Source organism: Pongo abelii, chromosome Y (assembly GCF_028885655.2).
Source record: "Pongo abelii isolate AG06213 chromosome Y, NHGRI_mPonAbe1-v2.0_pri, whole genome shotgun sequence".
Taxonomy (NCBI): domain Eukaryota; kingdom Metazoa; phylum Chordata; class Mammalia; order Primates; family Hominidae; genus Pongo; species Pongo abelii.
Window position 1 is genome coordinate 15,586,253 of NC_072009.2, and position 19,603 is coordinate 15,605,855.

At 53.2% G+C, this 19,603-nt stretch overlaps 1 pseudogene; it reads left to right on the forward strand.

Moving 5' to 3' along the window:
* Positions 1–1,121: 1,121 nt before the first annotated feature.
* LOC129053210 (troponin T, fast skeletal muscle-like) lies at positions 1,122–11,757 on the forward strand (annotated as a pseudogene).
* The last annotated feature ends 7,846 nt before the right edge of the window (positions 11,758–19,603 follow it).

A 19,603-nucleotide genomic window follows, 5' to 3' on the forward strand; every position in this document is an offset into this window, starting at 1 on the left:
GGGGCCCTCACGGCGCATGCATCTGGCTGCCGCACAACGGGTGGCCGACCGCGGCCTAAGATGCCACAACCGGACCGTGCGCCAAGCACGCCGGAAGTGCCGGAACAGCCAGCCACTCTCCGCGGCTGATCAGTGCGTGGGCGGAGGGCGTCTTCCGGGGTTTCCCGCATCCAGTGGCCCGCAGCTCCACCATCCCGGGGAAGGCCTTCCGCGAGAAGCCGCGAGAGCTTGTAGCAGGGGGCGCCGGCAGTGTGCGCTTTGGAAGTGGGTGCTTGGAAGTCCTACACCCTAACTGGCATCCTGACTGTCGCAAGCCGTTGACCCACAGTGAACACATGAAACATCTCTGTTCCTTAGGCGGACCAGGCAGATATTACTGAGAACTGCCGATCTAGTGTATAGAGAGAGGGACCAGCGCCGGCGGCTTGGGCGGCTTAGGCACGGTGGGGCCGGGCGGGAGCGTGGGAGGAAAGTCGCCTTCTTTTACAGAAGTACAAGAATTCCCCTGCTCTTGAGGACAGAACGCTTGCAGGGACTCTCGCAGGTCTAGGCAAATGCAGGCTCCCAGTATCATGCTTCCTCCCTGAGGATGCTGTTCTCCCAGGAGCATTCCGAAGGACTTCTCATCCAGTGCCCTGGGTACGCTGGAGGCCAGCAGCCAGGGATGCCCATCGATTGCCTTCGTGGACGCTGTTGTGTACTGCCTTACTGACCCAGAGGCTCCCGCAAGCGCAGTCGCGGCCGCGATGCCCGCTGGCAGGGCTCTGCAAGACCAGGACTTCTGCCTATGGCTCCTAGATTCCTGCACGCAGGTGACCCTGCAGTGGCCCATGGCCCACGGCGAGTAAGGCGGGCTGCGGGCCCGGTGGGGCTTCCCGGGAACACTGTGTCCACGTAGGTGTGGCAAAGGATTGTCAGCAGGGGACGCCCGCGGGCTTCCGGGGAAGCGGCCCCCAGAGGCCAGGTGTTGCGGAGGTGTGGGGAGGGAGGAGTAGGCCGTGGTCTGTGGGAGCTCCGGAGGAGGGCTCCCGTGGTCAGCCTTGAGGCAGGAGAGGGCGGCAGCGGTGCAGAGGGAGGAGGCGGCCTTGAGGGAGGATGCGGTGCTGGTTGTGGACAACATAATGGCGGTGGTCCAGGTGGTGGCCAGGGAGGAGGCCGACGCCAAGTGGCAGGAGGAGGATCAGAGGGAACAGCCTGGCCCTGGCCCCAGCTGGCAAAGGACTCTCTGGACATCCTTCTCTTGGAGCTGGGCTACACGAACACCCCAGGCCCCAGCGCATGCCCAGTTTCTGGGCCAGATCCTCAACCTTGCAGCTGCCCATTCGGGCTGGCTGGCAGCTGGGGCTGGGTGTTAGGCTTCCCAAGGCAAGATGGGGTGGGGCCAGGCCAGAGCCGCAGGGGCTCAGCCAGAAGACAGAGGATGGAGAACGGGAGGGAAACCGAGGTCAGGCTCCTGTAGATAGGAAGGCAGGTTGTTTGTGGGTGCCATCAGAGCACGTGGTAGGGACGGGTAGGCAAGCTCATCAGGAAGTGGGGAGAATATCCGCGCCAAGGACCCGTCACACACAGCACAATGTTGAAGGGCACTTTTCTCTTGGAAAGTCCCTGGAGGAAGGGGAGTCTGCATGCCAATTCCAGCCATGAAACCATTCCGGCTGCCCATGCCTGTTTCTAGCAGGCTCATCCCAGAAACCCAAGGTGCACACCCAGAATTCGGCCCGGATCACAAAGCGTGAAGACGTCCTGCTTAGCTACCTGAGGGAACTTCACCTCAGGCTGTGGACATTGTGTCTGGGGAAGGGGTGGGGTTTCCGAGTCAGGTTGGTGTCACCTTGGTACCACAAGGTGTCTACGGGGAGAGCTGAGAAGAAGAGCTTCTCAGCTTCACCCCAGCTAGCAGGCCACCTCCGCCCATCTAGATGAAAAGGTCCCTTTGAGTCTCTCCTCTTTCTCCTTCTTAGCCAGGCAGGTGACCGGAATTCAGCCATCCCAGGTACCTACCGGAGGCAGGATGAAGCTTTCCTCTTGTCACAACACTTATCTCTGCATGGAAGGGATCATGAAGGAGCATCGTGTCGGCGTCCTCCTAAAGGAGCGCCTCCCGGCATGGTAGAGGAGGTGGTATGCGGAAGGGTACACCTGGCATAAGACTTTGGGACTCCTCTCCCTGGAGGATACAGGGTTACTCATTCCACTGCAGGCTAGGGGTTCTGGGATCATGAAGGTCAAGCCCCCAGCTACAGGCAGGAATCTGCCTAACTGAGGTTCTTCAGCTGGTTGGCTGACCATGAATGCCCAGGTCTGCAGCCTTGCTAAGGTGGGGCCGCTGTGGGGCCTCATGTGAAAGGAGCTTGGGGGTTGTTCCTTGGCCTCTGGGGAACGGGCTTTGAGGCAAGACCTGACCTGTCATGGAACACTTTCCCCAGTCCCCTGGATCATCAGCCAGGGGCTGTAGCTCAATCCCCTCTAGTACTACCTGAGGGAGTTAGGGCCTCAGAGAGGAGGCCAGGGCTGGGGGCTGAGAGTCCTGTGGGTGCTGGCGCTGGGACACACATGGACAACCCAAAGCTCCGAAAAGAGACTGCAGTGAGCAAACCCAGGCCATCCATGGGCTGAGACAGAAATACCCATCAGGGAACTGTAACACGCACATTTCAGGGCTGTGGAACCTTAAGCCGCCTAAGTGGCCTGGGTGGCTAAGTTCAGTGTGTGAGAAGCAGGTCTCAATGGATAGCTGCTTCAGCATCCCTTACCGGCTTCCTAAACCCACCCTTAGGCCTGCTACAACCTGAGGCTCAGTTTGGGCTCCACTAGAACCCCCTCACCCTCTAGGCAGATGTCCACCCCATGTCCGTCTATGTCTATGTGCTTTCAGAATGGCTCTCCCAGCCCTCTCGTGTACTTTTCCGATGACCCCAGGCTTTCTGGCCCAGCCCAGTTGACAGTGAACAGCTCTTCTGGTGGCAGTCCCAGCTCACCGGGGCTGACCAGAGATGAAGGACTGACCCCCATCTTTTACCGCAGCCAAGCGAGCCCAGGCCCTCTTCTCTCAGCCGGCCAGCCTCCTGTCCTTGCGGCCCGAGTATGCGCTAATCACTGTCTCTGTTTCCTCTCTCCCCCATCCCTGCCTTCTCCTGCTCCAGGCTTCTCCAGCTCTCAGAGGAAGCCCAGGAGGAAGGTAAGTGGGATGCGAGGCCCTGGCCCCCATGTCTCCTCCCCAGCGTTCCTGCTCCAGAAGACGTTGACCTCCACGCCACCTCTAAGAATTGCCACGTGTCCCTGTCTAACCCTCTCCTATCTCCCCCTGCCACCCGCAACCCCCAGCTCTCATCCACTGCAGAAATCCATGAGGAAGGTACGAGAACACAGGACTTCTGGTCCCCAAGAGGGGCCCAGGGCCTGGCTTGAGCCCGTGTGGGGGTGTGGGAGAGGGTGGGGAAGCCACGAGGTACCAGCCAGCCAAGGGGTCCCCACAAGTGGACCTAATGTAACCCACTAACCATGGCCAATGCTTGACCAGAGACAGCATGGAGTCTCGAGGGTGGGACGCCTTCCACGCAGTCCCCCAGGAAGTAGCAGGGCCAGGGACTCCCCAGGCAGGTGTAGGCTAGGCTCTTTGTCACCAGGGCATCCGCAGGCATGGGCCAGAGGGGACGCTTCATGGCCAGAAGTAGGCCCACCCCAGCTTCCACCCCAGGGCGGGAAGCCGAGAACCCGTGGTGGCATTGAGCCCTGGGCCTGGCCGGGACCCCAGCCACATCGTGGGACAGTACAGGGTCGGGGGAGGGAAGGCAGCTGGGGGCAGAGCCACTGTCGGGTCCCTTGTGCACATGCCCTTGCCACCCCCCTGTCGCCAGGCCCCCTCACAGCCTTCTGCTGTGAGACCCTTGTGGTGCACACGGCCTGGGGGCAGATAAGAGGGCTGGGGTCTCATGCCCAGATCAGCAGGCAGAGATGTCATTAGCACCCTGGGCTGCCAGTACCCTCGGAGGGTGGAAAGAATCCCATCAGGGACTGAACGAGTGGGCCCTCAGCTCTTGGGATGGCAGGAGGAAGTGGGGGTCCTGGGGACACCTCCCATAGCCCATCTGTGGCTCTGCCTCCCAGGGCTACCAGCCCTGCCCTTGTGGGCCCCTGGTGCTGCCCAGCCAGGTTAGAACCTCATGCATGGGCCTTGGCGCCCCGGCCAAAGGCACGGACCCCCTTCTGGGGGCACCCCCGGACAGAAAGGGGATGGGGTCTAGCAAAGGAAGGTCCAGCCCCAGTGCCGAGCCTCCTCCACCCAGGGCAAGAGCCACAGCTCCTGGCCACCCTCTGAGGCTCCGTTTTCCCATCTAGGGTTCTCCCGGATGCTGAGAGCAGGGTTTGGGGACATGGGACTGGGGCCGTGCTGGTGCCTGGGCCAATTCTGACCGTGTCCTGCTGGCTCCCCGCACACACCCCACCCTCGGGCTGCAGTGGTGACGGGCCGCTTTTCCATTCACCTGGGACCCTTCTCCTTTGACCTCTGACCCACGGTTTTGCCTCTTGTTCAGTGGCCTCCTTGTCCCATGAAGTTCATGTACCAGGTACTTGCGTGACTTCAATGCCATGTGGGCGCAGGTGTGGCCATCTGGGGGGTGCAGGACCCAAGAAGGAACAAGAGGGGCCGTGTAACCCCGCACGGCCTGGCCTGCTTGCCCCATCACCTCGACCCTCCCCTCCCCTCCTCTGTGTGCTGCCACCGCTCACACTGGTTCTCCCTCCCTCCTGCCCTTTCTGCCTACCATGATGCTGCGTCTGCAGAGGAAGTTCAAGAAGGTACGCCGGCGCTCCTCAGCCTCCAGGCCAGAGCCCCCGTCCTCCCTTTTGTCCTCTCTCGCTTCCTCCCTCTTGCCCACCCCTTGTGCAGTTTGGACCAACAACGTAACCCGATCTGGCCTCTGGGCTCGGGACAGAGTGAGGACCCTGGCTTAGGAAGGGCTGGCCGATGGAATGCAGACTTCCTCTGGGTCTCCCAGGCAGAGAGGATTCATTCTGTAGCTTGGGGACAAGGAGGGTGTTCCTGGGCCGCCAACAGGAAGATGGGAGGTGGGGGTGGCCAGCCTTGAGTCTAAGGCAGAGCAGGCCTTGGTAGGACGGTGCTGGGGTCCACTGGGACTCTCTGGATCCACCGGAGTGGGGTGGGAAGAGCTCAGGACGAGAGGCCTCCACCCTGCCCCGGTTAGCAAGCCAGAAGCAGGAAGGTAGGGAGGGGTGACGTGGAAGGGATTGTGGAGGGGCAAGTGGAGTGAAGCAGAAAGGCAGGCTGAGGCCCAAGCTGGGAACGCTGGGGACCCGAAACAGCTGTGGGCCATGTGTGCAAAGGCCCAGTCAGGTCCCAGCATCCCACCCAGCGCCTGGGCCCGAGCCAGACACACCCGGTGTGAGGACGCCCCCTGGGTGGGCCTGGCCTCGCTGGCAGTGGGGCTGGCAGAACCCCTGGGTGGAGGTTGGAAAGCTGAAGATTCAAGTCAGGGGCCCCAGCTGGGGAATGCTTCTCAGCTTCCGCCGTTCATGAGCCTGTGGGGCTGAGGGGCTCCTCCCTGTTGGGACTGAGCTATTGCATGACTCCAGCCTCAGAGAGTCCCCTGAACAAGAAAGTGCATGCTAGGCGGGGGATGGGGCTCCAGCTGTGCAGGGAGAGGGTGCCCAGGAGATGGCCTGTGGGGGTGACAGGGCTGCCAGGTCACTCTGGAAGCAGCACTGAGGCCGACAGATAGACAGCAAGGCAGAGTGGCGCAGGAGCAGAGGAGGCAGGGCCGCCAGGAGAGCTTTGCTGCTTGGCTATGTGGTCGCTCCCCCCAAGCACTCAGGCACTCAGCCTCCCACCACATCCTGCCCTTCTTTCTGGCTGGCCTTCCCACCCCGAGGGGTTCCTCCTCAGCCAGGCGCTGCGTCCAGCAAAACCCCTAAGTCAGCAAGGCCAGGGCCGGCATCCCATTCATCGTCCTCACCACACCATTCCTTCTGGGCCCTTGGCCAGACTTTGGCGCTCAGGATATCCCAGTGCTCACTCCCCATGCACACGCACCCACCAAGGTATCTGGAACGGGGGACCTCAGGGCCCCCGGCAAAACCAAGAGTGCTGGCAGGCTCTCTGTGATGTGCAGGGGGCTCCCAGGCAACCGAGGGATCTGCCAGCCTGGACACTCGAGGGCCACCGGGCCCCGGGCTGGGCACTGGCAAGGCAGGATCCCTACCCCCACCCCCGGGCCCAGGCCTGCTGGCATCAGCCAACTGCAGAGGAGGGCGTTGGTTCAGACTCGGAGGGCCGAGGGCATCTTTCTCTTCCCCTGACGCCTGGGCCTCGGAAGGCCAGGCCTTGCTGCTCCACATGGTGCCACCGGGTTCGGGCTGTCAGGGCCTCGCAGATGCCAAGGCTCTGAGCTTCTGCCACACAGCAGAGGGGGAAGTGGCAGGACCACCCGGCAGCGCCAGAGCCCCGGCAGGTGCGCCCCCTCTCCCCTTTCTCCCGAGCCTCTTCCTTCCCCATCTTCTTTCCAAGCCCCTATCCTCTTTCCTCCCACTCCTCCCTTCCCAGCCTTCAAAGACTCTGCCTGTCTAGCTCCTATTTCTTCCCTTCCTCTTCCTCACCCTCCCTCCCGGCTCCAGGCCCTGTGCTCTTCCCCTTCAAAGCCCTTCAAAGGGGCTTTTGGAGGCCTAGAGCAGAAACTGGGCTGTCTTATTTCTGGGGGGTGGGGGTACACCCAGCTGAAAAGGAGGGCCGCCTTCAGCAGGGGGATCCCAAGGCCCCCGGCCTCCGAGTCTCACGCGAGCTTTCTCTCTCCCTCTCCCCACGCTGATGGTGTGCTGACCAAAGGAGAGGCCAAGGCCCAAGTGAGTGTGGGGTCCTGGCAGACCTGGTGCTGAGTGTGTTCCGTGGTGGAGGTAGGGGAGCAGGCCAGGGCCCGCTGCCTGGAGCCTGCACTCAGAGAGATGCTCGGAGGGATGCTCAGACTGCAAGGTGGGAGGGATGAGGCTCACCTGGAAGATGGGCTTGGGAGTCCCAGAAGGGTGTGATTTTGCCCAAGGTGATGCGGTGCAAACAAGGAGGGCTTCCTGCAGGAGGAGGCTACAGACAAAGAAGGGAGGAGACGGGGGTGGGAGAGAGTCGAGGAAGGAAGGCGGGGTGCAGGGAGTCGGGCCACCACAACACCCCACGGCCTTCGGTGGACTGCACCATGCCCCACTATACTTTGAGGACTCCCAGAGCCCTAGATGTGAAAATCGACAGGAAAGTGAGTCAGGAAGTGGGAGAAAGGTGGGGGACTCACCCCAGAAACTCACTGCAGAATGACACCTTGACCGTGTCTAAAATAGCTTTGGCTGTGCAGGGGCCCCTGTTCCCCTTTTGGGCAAATTTGGAGGCTCTCGTCCTCAGCGTAGCTGCTTGTCAGCACTTCGTAGATTTGTTTTTTTAATGCAGCTCTTGCGAATTTTCTGCTTTTGATCAGTACTCAGAAGCCACAGCACTCACTATATGATTCATCTCTTGAGTGCTTTTGCCGTCGTTTTTCTCTGCACGAGGAGCAATCTTAGAGCATCTTAGCACACACTCACTGTTGGCTCCCACTTGGGGAGCACTGCAGAGTCTCAGAAGAAGAGTGAGCGCATCTAAAGGGTATAGCCGGCCTATTTCCATCCTTTGCGTTTTATTTGTCAGTGATTTTAAGAAAAGTAATGCCAGATCACGAGATATTTTCTCCTTTTAGAGAAAACGTTTGTTTATTCATTAAGAAAATAAAACACCTCATGAAGGAACATTTGGAAATATATAAAAGTCAAAGGAGAAAAGAAAAGTCACCTATAATTCTCCCACCCAGCCAGCCCGACTGTGGAAAAGAGCAGAAGGAACTAAAAAGCCTTATCTCTTCCTTTCTTCCATACATAGGGCTGGGAAAAAAAGATTTCAACTTGGCGCTGTTTTTCAAACATCATACTGTCTATACAGCCTTGAATTCTGCTTTTTAAAAAATTTAGCACTATTCATAAGTATTTTTCCAAGTTTTCACACTGTCTTCTTAAATACTTTGAATAGCCACATGATATTCCACCAATGGACAAACCATAATTTTCCTAACCATTCCCCTATTGCAGGCTTTCCCCAATATTTTACTATCATAAATAACGCCGGTTGGAAAGCATTTTCCATCTTTAGGGTTATTTCCCAGAACTGGAATTACAGCGTGAAAGACGATGAATGATCTTAAGTCTGTGACATCCACTGCCAAATTGCTTCCCACAAGGCCTGGCCAACACTGTCTTCTACCGTGGGATGTGAGCAGGTCTGTGTCCCACACCCTCCTCACCCAAGGACAGAAATGTGCTTTGATGTCGCAGCCTCGGATGGATGAGAAAGGGCACCTCGTGGTTGTTTGGCTTTGAGCCCCAGTAGTCACTCGGGGCCAACGATTCCCTCTGTTTGTGGATGGGTGGTCTCTTCTCTGAGAACTGGTAGCTATGGCCGATGCTCATTTGCCTCATGGTAGAGGTGTCTCTGTGTTTTCTTAGTCATCAGCTTGCCTAAGGTTATAAGTCTTCTCTGTATTTGCTGAAAATATATTTTGAGTCTTTTTTTTTTTTTGGCCTACATATTGTTCTTTTTTTTCAGGTACAGAAGTTTTTCATTTGTGTGGCATCATGTGGCCTTCCTTCCCTTAGAGCCACCTTCTGCTGCTTCTGAGCCTAGGAAACCTTTTACTGCTCCAGTTTTTGATTGATATTGTTGAAAAAAAAAAAAAGTGTTGTTTTAACTCTTTACTGCAACTGCAGTATATTGGTTAGAGGAGGGGATCGCACACTGAACCGGAGAGGGGGCCTCATTTCCCCTTCAGATTGCTTCCTTCCCAGCCTCGACTCCTCTTTCCTTTGGACCCCAGAGAGGAAGATGAAAGAGGGGCTTGGGAAAAGGAGGGGCTGGAGAAAAAGAGGGGCTGGGGAAATGCCCAGGCTCGCAGCAGCCATTCTTGCCCAGGGAGGCCACCGCACCGTGGCTTCTCACACGACCTGGCTGCCTTTGTTTTTCTGTTTGAGAAGGAAACAGAGGTACCCTCCCTGGTATCTGTGGTGCAGCGACACTTGCAATGGAAAGAAGCTGAAAGGCAGACAGGGGCGCTGGAAGGTGAGGCCTTCTTGACGAGGCTCAAGCCACTCTCAGGATGGTGGGCTACAAACCTCAGAAGCATAAAGCTGGGGCAAACCTGCCGTTAGGCAGGGCATCCTCAGTTGGAGGCCAGAGCAGGAGGGCACCAGGGTCAGGAGGAGCCAGGCAGAGAAAGGCACCAGGCTGACCCTCTGGGTTGGCTTCCCGTGTCTCTGCTCATCGGCCTCTCTGTCTGCTCTTGAGACTCACAGCTCCTAAGATCCCAGAAAAGGAGAAAGGAGACTTCCATGTAAGTTTATAGGACTCTGGTCAACATGGCCACAATTTCCCCACCACCCAGGTTTTGGGCTCCAGGCCAGGCCTCAGGAGGTCACTTCCTCCCAAGTACTCAGAGCTAGGGACCCCTGGGTCTGGGCAATTCTACCGTAACCTATTCCTGGACCAGAAGAAACCCCTCTAAAAAGAAACATCTCTCTACCCTTCTCCTCCATCTATCCTTCTATCCATCCATCCACCCACCCACATAAGCACCTTCCCATTCACCTACCCATCAATACACTCACCCATCCACCCATCCATCCACCCAACCATCTATCCCTCATTCATCCGTCCATCCACCTACCAACTTGCCCACCCATGCAACCCCCTAACCATTGATCTCTCCATCCATCCATCCACTGACCCATCCACCAACCCATTCGCCCTTCAACTCATTCATCCATCCGTTATCCACTCACCTATGCAATCACCCACCCACCCACTCATCCACCCATTCATCCATCCATGGACCCTTACTTCCATCCACCCAACCAGCCACGTATCCACTCACTCATTCATGGATCCATCCACACACCCAATCACCCATGCATAAACTCACCCAACTTATCCACCCACTGTTGTATCCATTCACCTATCCATCCACCTGTCCATCCCCCATTTCTCCAATCATCCATCCATCCATCCACTCACTCATCTGTGTCCATCCTGTATCATTCATCCACCCATCCGTGAGTTCATCTGTTCACATTCCCATCTATTTATCCAACGAATTTCTGTCACTCAGCAGTCTTTTCTCTGACAGGTCCATTCAGGGAATCTCTGAGGTTGATGACAGAGCCAAGTCTGAGCCAGTCCACCCCAGTGATGCTGAGGACCTTGTGGCTGGGCACCATCCCGGCCGTGTGGCTCTGAAATCAGGTCACCCTTGGCCCCTATGAGGATAGCAGCCATGGCAATGTGAAGAAGGCAAAGCATTCCTTGCCACTTGCCATTTTCATGGTGGCCGAGGGAGACAGGGCTTCTCTGCTGGAGCAAAGGAAGGGGCCTCTTGCTGCAAGGCAGGCCAGGCAGGGCAGAGGTTGGAGAGAGGGGTGGGGCTGATGCCCACTGCCCCTGCCCACAGGACATCCAGAAGAAGTGTCAGAACAAAGACCTAATGGAGCTCCAGGCCCTCATTGATGGACACTTTGAGGCTCAGAAGAAGGAGGAAGAGAAGCTGATCGCTCTCAAGGAGAGAATTGTCAGTGGGGCAGTTCAGGTTGCAGCAGGGACTGGGGGGAACCATGGGAGCAGTTGGGGAGAAGGCCCAGCAGACCCCCTTTTCTGGCCACACCAGAAGCACCGTGCAGAGAGAGCAGAGCAGCAGAGGACTCGTGCAGAGTAGGAGAGCGAACGCCAGAGCAGACTGGCGGTGAGGAGTGCACCGTCCCCACCCGTGCCTCATCAGCAAACGAGACCCAGGCCCAGAGAAATGCAGGGTGCTGCGACCTTCCTTCTCCTGGGTTTCCCATTGTCATTGGCAGCTGATCAGAGCCAGTGACTAAGGCCTCCACACCCTGCAGAAACCCGTGCAAGAGAACGAGTCCTGGCCAAGACCTGGAGCTTCCTTCCAGACAGTTCTAAGCCCAGGATGGGTCCCTAAAAACTGCCCAGGAAGCACAGCACTCCCTCCATCCCTGAGCATCTTGGGGACAGGGTGTCCACTGGAGGAAAAGGCCAGAAGGGAGGAGGAGGACACCACGAGGAGGGCAGAGGACGATCTGAAGAAGAGTAAGGCTCTGTCTTCCATGGGAGCCAACTAGAGCAGCTATCTGGCAAAGGTGCATACCGCTGCTAGGAGCATGGTGGCAGCCTTCAGTGTGGGCTGCACCCAGTGACCTCCAGAGACTGGGCCCCTCTCTTTGGGCCTGCACCCTACAGGCTGACCAGAAGAGGGACAAGAAGCGGACAGCCTTCGAAATGAAGAAGATTCTCACTGAGAGATGCAAGCCCTCTCTTTGGGCCTGTCCCCTACAGGCTGACCAGAAGAAAGGCGAGAAGCAGACAGCCCGCAAACTGAAGATTCTCACTGAGAGATGCAAGCCGCTCAAGATCAACCACCTCAGTGAAGACAAACTGAGGTGAGGGGTAGGTGTTGCCAGACTCAGCGCCAGGGTGTAGCCCTGCAGGACCTGGCGACTGCTACCCAGGCTACCAAAGTCCCTGTTTGTCCATGGCGGGAGGAGGACACCAGGCGCCTGGCCTTACCTTTGGGGCTTATTTAACAAAGCCTCACCATTTCCTCTGCCCCAAAGACAAGGCTGAAGGGAGCCAGAGTTCGTAAGGAGGTGTCCACAGGCCTCACCTGCACCCTCTCCCCATCCATGCTCCAAGGCCCCGGCCCCACATCCTGCCACAGGCTAACGGTAAGTGGCCAGGTCCAGGCTTCCATGTGTGGCAGCCCAGTCCGGTACAGGCCGGTGAGAGTAAGTCCAGGCACGAGCCAGAGGGCCAAAGGATAGTGTCCCCCTGCACAAAGAGCCAGGAGGCAGTAAGGGAGCCAAGGAGCCCTAGTGGTGTCCCAGCAGCTCCACCCACCCTGCGGTGGAGATGGGCCTTTGCCCAACACACGCAGGCCTGGCCCTCGGCTCACCACAGTGACTCATTCGTGTTTTTCACAGATCACCACGCTCAGGAGCGGCATCTACCAGGCCCAGAACCAGTGAGTAGCCCTGCCGTCCTTGCTCCGTGCTGCACACAGGGGCCCTCCGGACCAGCTGCTGTAGCCAATCCCTAACAACGGCTGGTGGTGGCTGGCCTCAGTAGGACAGAATTGAGACTAATTTGGCCAGGTCACTTGGGACAGCATGTGCAGGCCTGTGGCCAGGGACCCGGAGCCTCCTTCCTCTCCTGCACCCAGAGGAGCCCTAGGGGATAGCAAAGCCAGGAGGAGGGTGCCCAGTGGGACTCGCCCATCATGCCCTCACCCTGAGTCTGGCAATGGCTGCAGGGAGAAGGTAGCCAGGGAACCTCCAGATGGGGCTGCAACGGCGGCCTTTGGTGTGGCCAACCTGGGCCCCGGGTCATCCCTCGAGCGTCCCACCCTCCAAGGGACCTAGGACAGGAAATTAAGCAGCCAGGGCTTCATCACCAGCCCCTCTGTTACACTGGCCAAAATCATGGACTCCTCAGGATGATGATGATGCCTCTTCCATAAAATCGTGTCCCTGCAGGCTGTGGCATCCCTTGGCATAGCTACTCGATCACCTGCATGGGGCTGCACCCAGGTGCTTCCAGTGATGCCACTCTGGGGGTCCTGTCACCGAGCCCAGCGGTGCAGCCAGTTCCATTTCCCCAAGGATTGCAGTGTTTGGGGCTACTTGGGGTTTTGATGTTTTCTGGGATCCCTCTCCCTCCTCCTGTGGCCCTGGCTTCCTTGCAGCACCCAGGGCAGTGTCTTCCATGGTGCACGTGACCTCAGAGCTTCCCTGTTGTGTCATCAGGGATCCTTGCAGGTCCCTCTGATGGCAGGCAGTTGACATGGTGGGCAGGCGCCTGCCTGTGTCCATGTGCTGAGGGTGCTCAGGAACACGTGAGAAGGCACAGCCTTTGCCAGCCATGTGTCCTGCTGAACAGCCTGTCTGTAAGGGGCCCGCCTGGCAGGCTGGTGCACTCCTGTCCCCTGCCTGCCTCCATGGCTCACCGGCACCCAGCTCTGCCTCACTCACGGCCATGTGAAGGGCTCAGACAAATGGGGCAGGCTCCTGGGACTGCCAGACCTCGGAGGCCACCGCCTGGAGGGGCATGAGCTCTTTTGAGGCCTGGGAGGATTATCATTATCTGCAAAGATCGTCTTTCCCAGCTCGGGGCTCTGTCTGCAGTGGTACCTCAGGCAAGGAAGGGAGGACAGAGGGAGGGTGTCCCAGGCTCACGTGCCAGCCCCCTAACCACACTAATGACCTCTGTCTGCCAGGCACAGGTGAGTGTGCACTACCTGGACTGAAGCCGGGGGTGTGCCCTGAGAGCACCCTGGCGTCGGGCTGACAGTCCTCCCAGTGTGGGGGAGCAGGAGGGACACGGCCAGAGGCCCTGAACCTCAAGGACCACTTGCTTCCCATTTGCAGCAGCAAGAAGGTTGGTTCCTGGGCCAAGGGAAAAGTGGGTGGGCGCTGGAAGTAGAGAGGCCAGAGAGGCCCCTCGAGGCAGAGACCCTCCACCACTCGTGGGACTCCACATCCTCCAGCCCCCACAGTCTTGTAGGGGCTCCCTGACAATCCTGGGGGTGGAGAGGCCATCCTGGAGCACCATCCCATCCCCGTCGTCTCTGTCCTTGCTGCCTCCATCCCCTGGGGCCTGTGAATAAAGACTCAGACCCCCCTCCACAGTGTGCTCTTGTTTCTGCATGTGGGCCCCAGGGAACATGGTCTGAGGGAGGGTAGGGGCTGCCCAAGCTCAGAGCATCCTGGCCACCTGCAGGCTAGCTGAGGAGAGGACTGGCCAGCACAGGCCACCTGCTGCTACAGCCAGGGCGGTGCCCGGATGCCCATCAGACGCTGCCCATGGCTTTTCCTTCTAAAACGCGGGCTTCATCCCCACCAGAGCCTATAGGACCCCTCTGCTGTCCACTTCCATGGGGTCTTCATGCAGGAGGGATCTGCAGGCTTCACCCCCAGCCCCCCACCCTGTCCGTCAGTAACAGCTCTCAATCCATTGCCTCGGGAGGAGGTGAGGGAGGAATACAGGGCTGTGAGGGAGATTTTGCCGCCCCCAAGAAAGGCGGAGCCAGGCAGGAGGGGATGCCATGTCAGGGGTGCACCCCAGGCCCTGGTCAGGGAAGAGCAGTGCAAGAGAGCAGCGCACTCCCAGCAGACAGCAGGCAGGCCAGACACAGACGGCCTTCTCTGGAATGCATGACAGCAGAGCGCATGCGGGTCATAAATCTGAAAATCCTGACCAGAGAGAATTATGGAAAGTATAAATCACAACAACACAGCAATTGGATCAAGACACTGACTTGTACAGAAAAATTTTCATAGAGGAAAGTATGGAGTACAGAAGGCGGCCCAGAAAGTCTCAGGGCCCGGCAGCCTCCTCTGGGAGTTCTGCTGCTGCGGTTGACCGGAAAATGCAGGGTGGGTGGCAGCGCAGCCCCCCTTGGTCTGCGATGGGGATGGGGACAAGGCCAGGAACCGGAGGACAAAACAGAACTTCCAGATAGCATCACACACGTGTGCAGACCCTGAAACCCACACACACAACACTCCCCACAACACACACACACACACACACACACACACACGCGCGCGCTGAAACATCATCTCAGGGGTGTGACCCCACAACACACACACACACGCATGCAGAAACATCATGTCAGGTGTGTGACCCCACAACACACAAACACACACATGGAAACATCATCCCAGGTGTGTGACCCCACAGCACACACACACAGCAACATCCCAGGTGTGAGACCCCACAACACATACACACAAAGGATCACCCTTCCAAAACACACACACACACACACACACACACACACACACACAGCAACACAGTCCCAGGTGCGTGAGATCCCACGACACACACACATACAAAACATCACCCCTTCACAACAGAGACACACACATACAAATGTCACCTCATGTGTGTGACTGCAGAACACACACACACACACACACACAGAAACATCATCCCAGGTGTGTGAGAACCCCCAACACACACACACACACACACACACAATCATCCCAGGTGTGTGACCCCACAACACACACACAGAGGGAAACATCATCCCAGGTGAGTGACCATGTAATTTACACACACACACACACACACACACACACACACACAACATCTGTTAAAGGTTCTCCGTGCTATTTCTTGGAGGTCAGTCTTTCACCAGTGTGTTCACTGGCTAATCTTTTAGTGGAAATGTGCTAGCCTGTGTATTGTGAACTCAATTATTACCTAACTTCACCAGTCCTCTAATAGGAAATGTAAAACTGAAAATGGAAGGTTTCCATTTCCTCCATATTATGATGCAGGCTTGAGTCAGAATTTTAATTTGTTCTGCTTAAACTTCTTGGCTGAGAACTGTGACTTTTGTGTCTTCCTTTTTTCTGCTCAGTCCAAAATCTTACTCTTCTCTTTCTCAAGAGTATTCCTTCTATTCTATCCTACTGCTCACTTCATGTTGCTTAGCTCTAAATTCTCTCCTCAAATAATTTCAAATCCTGCACTAAGGATCTTGTGTTAAGGTGTAAACTTCCCTGTACAATCTTAATGATAAATATACAGCCCCCTTGGGTTTCACAACTCTGCGTTGCTGTGATATCCTCTTAACTGAAAAATCTTGGACTCTTCCGTGTCTACCGTTGACGACTTACTTTCCATTTCAAATAGTATTTAAGCCCAGTGACCGCTTTTCTGAGCAATGCTCTTGTACTTCTTAGTATCCTCACATAACCAGTAAGACTGCCTTGCATGTAAGCATTACCAAAGTCACAGCAACTGTATGGCCAGGCAAAGTGGCTCGCGCTGGAGCCAGTGTGGAAGGCTGAGGCAGACGGACTACTTGAGCCAGGGCTTTAATGTCAGCTATGACAATGTAGTGAGATGCTGTCTCTACAAAACTATAGACCAAAAAAAGCATACAATTGGATAGGTGTGGTGGTGCATGCCACTAGTCACAGCAGTTCAGGAGACTGAAACAGAAGAATTGCACTAGTCACAGCAATTCAGGAGACTGAAAAACAGAAGAAGTGCTCAGGAATTTGAGGCTGCAGTGAGCCATCATCTCACCAATGCACTCTGCCCTGGTGAGAGCAAGACTCCAAACTGACAAAGAAACTGAACATGCAATTTTTAGATTGGAACACCAGGGGTCCAATATAAAGGGACCTAGGAAATGGAGGATTTGATTAGGTTAAGAGGCCTATCATCAGACAATACTACCAGGAACTTTAAGAAAACTTAAGAGGAATTCTCTAGGAAGCAAACCATTAAATGGAGTGTTTGCCTCACTGTAATCACTTCTTTGATCTGCAAGTATTTCTTCACCATGGATCTGAAATTCACCTGGTGAGATGGAAAGTGTAATAAAAGCTATGGATCAAAAATTTGTCATGTATGTGACAATTCTAATATGTTTCTCAATCTTAAAGTTAAGCATTCGGGTAAATAGCTCATTTTCAGTCATACAAAACCTACGGGCTGCCTCTCAGGTAGCATTTACCTTGACCTCCCATCCCACCATTTCTTCTTGCCATAGTGGAAGGAGCAGATTTTTTAGGAGGAGGACTCCGAATTCTTGAAGATGGACCTCTTTTAACCCCAAATGTTCCCTTAGAAGAACTCATGTTGAGATCAAGAGTGTGTCCGCCCTCATCTGTATTTCAAACAAAATCTTTTCAGTTGAGAAATATCACTGTTTCTTAAATGGCTAAATTTTAGATGTCTGCAAATCTTTCCTACATATTGTAATCTTAAAATTGCACATTTCTCTAAATAAAACTTAGCATTTGTGTATGAAATTAGTGTAATTCAAGCAATAAAATTCTGTTTAGAAAATCTACAAAAATCATCAGGAATCATTACACATTGGTGTGTGAGAGATGGGAAGCAGAAATCTATCAGTTAAATATCTAATTATAATCTAGATCAAGAAAAACCTATTAGGAGATCAATGATAAATGGCTGCTCATATCATTATGGTATGAAGAAAGCTTCTTCAGAACATCAGAATGTTAAACCAAATTCCACTCAAAGGAAATCAAATAGTTACAGAATCAAAAAGTGACACCTCAGAAAAATAGATTAGCTGTAAAATGTGTTAACAGAATTTAGAATTCCTACAGTTCCTTTATGAGATAGTAATTTTCAGCGTGGCTATGTTCATTTTGATAATCTTTAAGAATTGCATTTTAAATAACGAAAAATGTTTTATATGTCTACAAAAAATGTAGAAATATTCCAGTTCCCTTGTGGTGTCACAGATATCAACAGGGACATTCTCGTACATGGCAGAGTATTATTAAACTTCACCTTCAAGATCAGTTGAGACTAAAAAGGACACAAAGCTCTCTCTTAGAATGGAACATACACTGCAACTTCAACCCGAGAAAACATCTCCAATGAATTACACATCTAGTTGTTCAAACTCCAAATGACACGTTAGGTTTTTGAAGGTTGGTTAATAGACAATACAATGCAACCAATAGGTATAGTTTTAATGCATGATTCGCTTTTTTTTTTTAAGTAAAAATTGACCCCTCATTCCTATCAAGTTAATCTCTCATAAAAACCATTTTCAGTGACTCATCTTCCAGTGAGGAACTACAAACTTATTTGTGAAGCAGTGGTTTTTAGACTTTTCCTGAGTCACAGACTCTTTGGAGAAATTAAAGTTCTACATTCCTGAAATGAAAGATTCTGCACGGCAGGCCAATGTGCATCTTCTCCACGTCAAAGTGAAAAAGGAATAGATTTGTGTATGTGTATGCACGTATATTCACAGGAAAACAAATATTGTGAAATCGATTCCAAAATACTGAGTTACGAATGTTCTTTTGGAAGGTTGTCATGATTTCGGCGTATTTTGACAGTGTAACTTTTATGAACTTGGGGGCCCCAAAGTAAGAAACTCTAAAGTATTATGAGTGGGAATGAGTTCTGCAGAAATCCTGTTGAGTACAGAAAATCAGCAATCATAAACTCAATTCAGTTTGAAATTTGCATTATTTCTATGCAAAGTAATTCAAATTTGAAAACAATTTTTAGATATAAGTTCAATCATTCTTATAATACTTCTTTAGTGCTTGCTAATCATTTTGCTCATTAACAAGAATTTTTACTTTTCATAGGAAGTCAATATAATTCAGAAATTTCTACATCTTCAAACACTGTCTTTCATTCGTATGGTTTCATCTTTATATGTTAAAATATTATCCCAGTGTCCTCCACCTGAGGGATGCCATCCTCTTGTTCCTCCACTACTTTCTCTTTTCAATCTGAGACTTCCTAAAGGGCTTATGTGTCTTGAAGGAGGTGGTGTTCTCCGCATACCACCACTTTGAAAAGATGGTTTGTTGCCTTGTTCTACTTGTATTACTTTTCCATACCAAAACTAAAAGTACTAGGTATACTATCAATAGAATTGTTACATTTAACCTAAACATATTTTACAAACATTTTTTCAACAACTGTGTTTCAGTTCTAGATGTTTTCTTTGAAATACACTTTTTTCTATTTTTTTTTCCTGAAATGACCACATCGTTCACAAGGTGAAACTTGAGACATTTACTGAGTACATGCCTTCCTTGAAGAAATTCACACATATTCTATTATTCAAATTACTTGAAAGGCCTCCAGTATTAAAAAATAACACCTCAAGAAAAATTAACCTATCATAAATTCTGTAAGACAATGTAGCACATCTGCGCCTTACAATACATAATTTACTTCATCTTTGCATCCACATCACTTATTTAAAAACTTCAGTGTCTCAGGTGTATATGAAAGAACGTCTCAATAGAAAAGTAAGGTTATTGTGTGGGCGTGGTGGCTCAGGCCTCTAATCCCAGCACTTTGGAAGGCTGAGGCAGGCGGATCATGAGGTCAGGAGATCGAGATCTTCCTGGCTAACACAGTTAAACCCCATTTCTACTAAAGAAAAGAAAAAGTAACGGGGCGTGATTGCGGGTGCCTGTAGTCCCACTGCTAGGGAAGGCTGAGGCAGGAGAATGGCGTGAACCTGGGAGACAAAGCTTTCAGTGAGCCAAGATCACGCCACTGCATTCCAGCCTGGGCGAGAGGGAGATCCCCTCTCAAAAAAAAAAATAAAAGAAAGAAAGAAGAGAAAAGAAAAGAAAAAAAAAATTGAGGGGAGGTTATTTAGTCAAAATGATTAGTCACATTATCGATTTTGTATTATTTCTTGTTTATTTTGCTTATAGATACGTACGATGTATGTGTGATTTAAAATTCTATACTTATGATTTAAAATACGTACAATATATATATGATTTAAAATTCTATATTTACTCTACTTCTGTTTCCTTAAATGTGATCCTTCGTTGGTCTCATTCATTTTTCTGCCTTACTCATTTCTTTTTTTCCCTATTTTTTTAAATTATACTTTAAGTTTTACGGTACATGTGCACAACGTGCAGGTTTGTTACATATGTATACAAGTGTCATGTTGGTGTGCTGCAGCCACTAACTCGT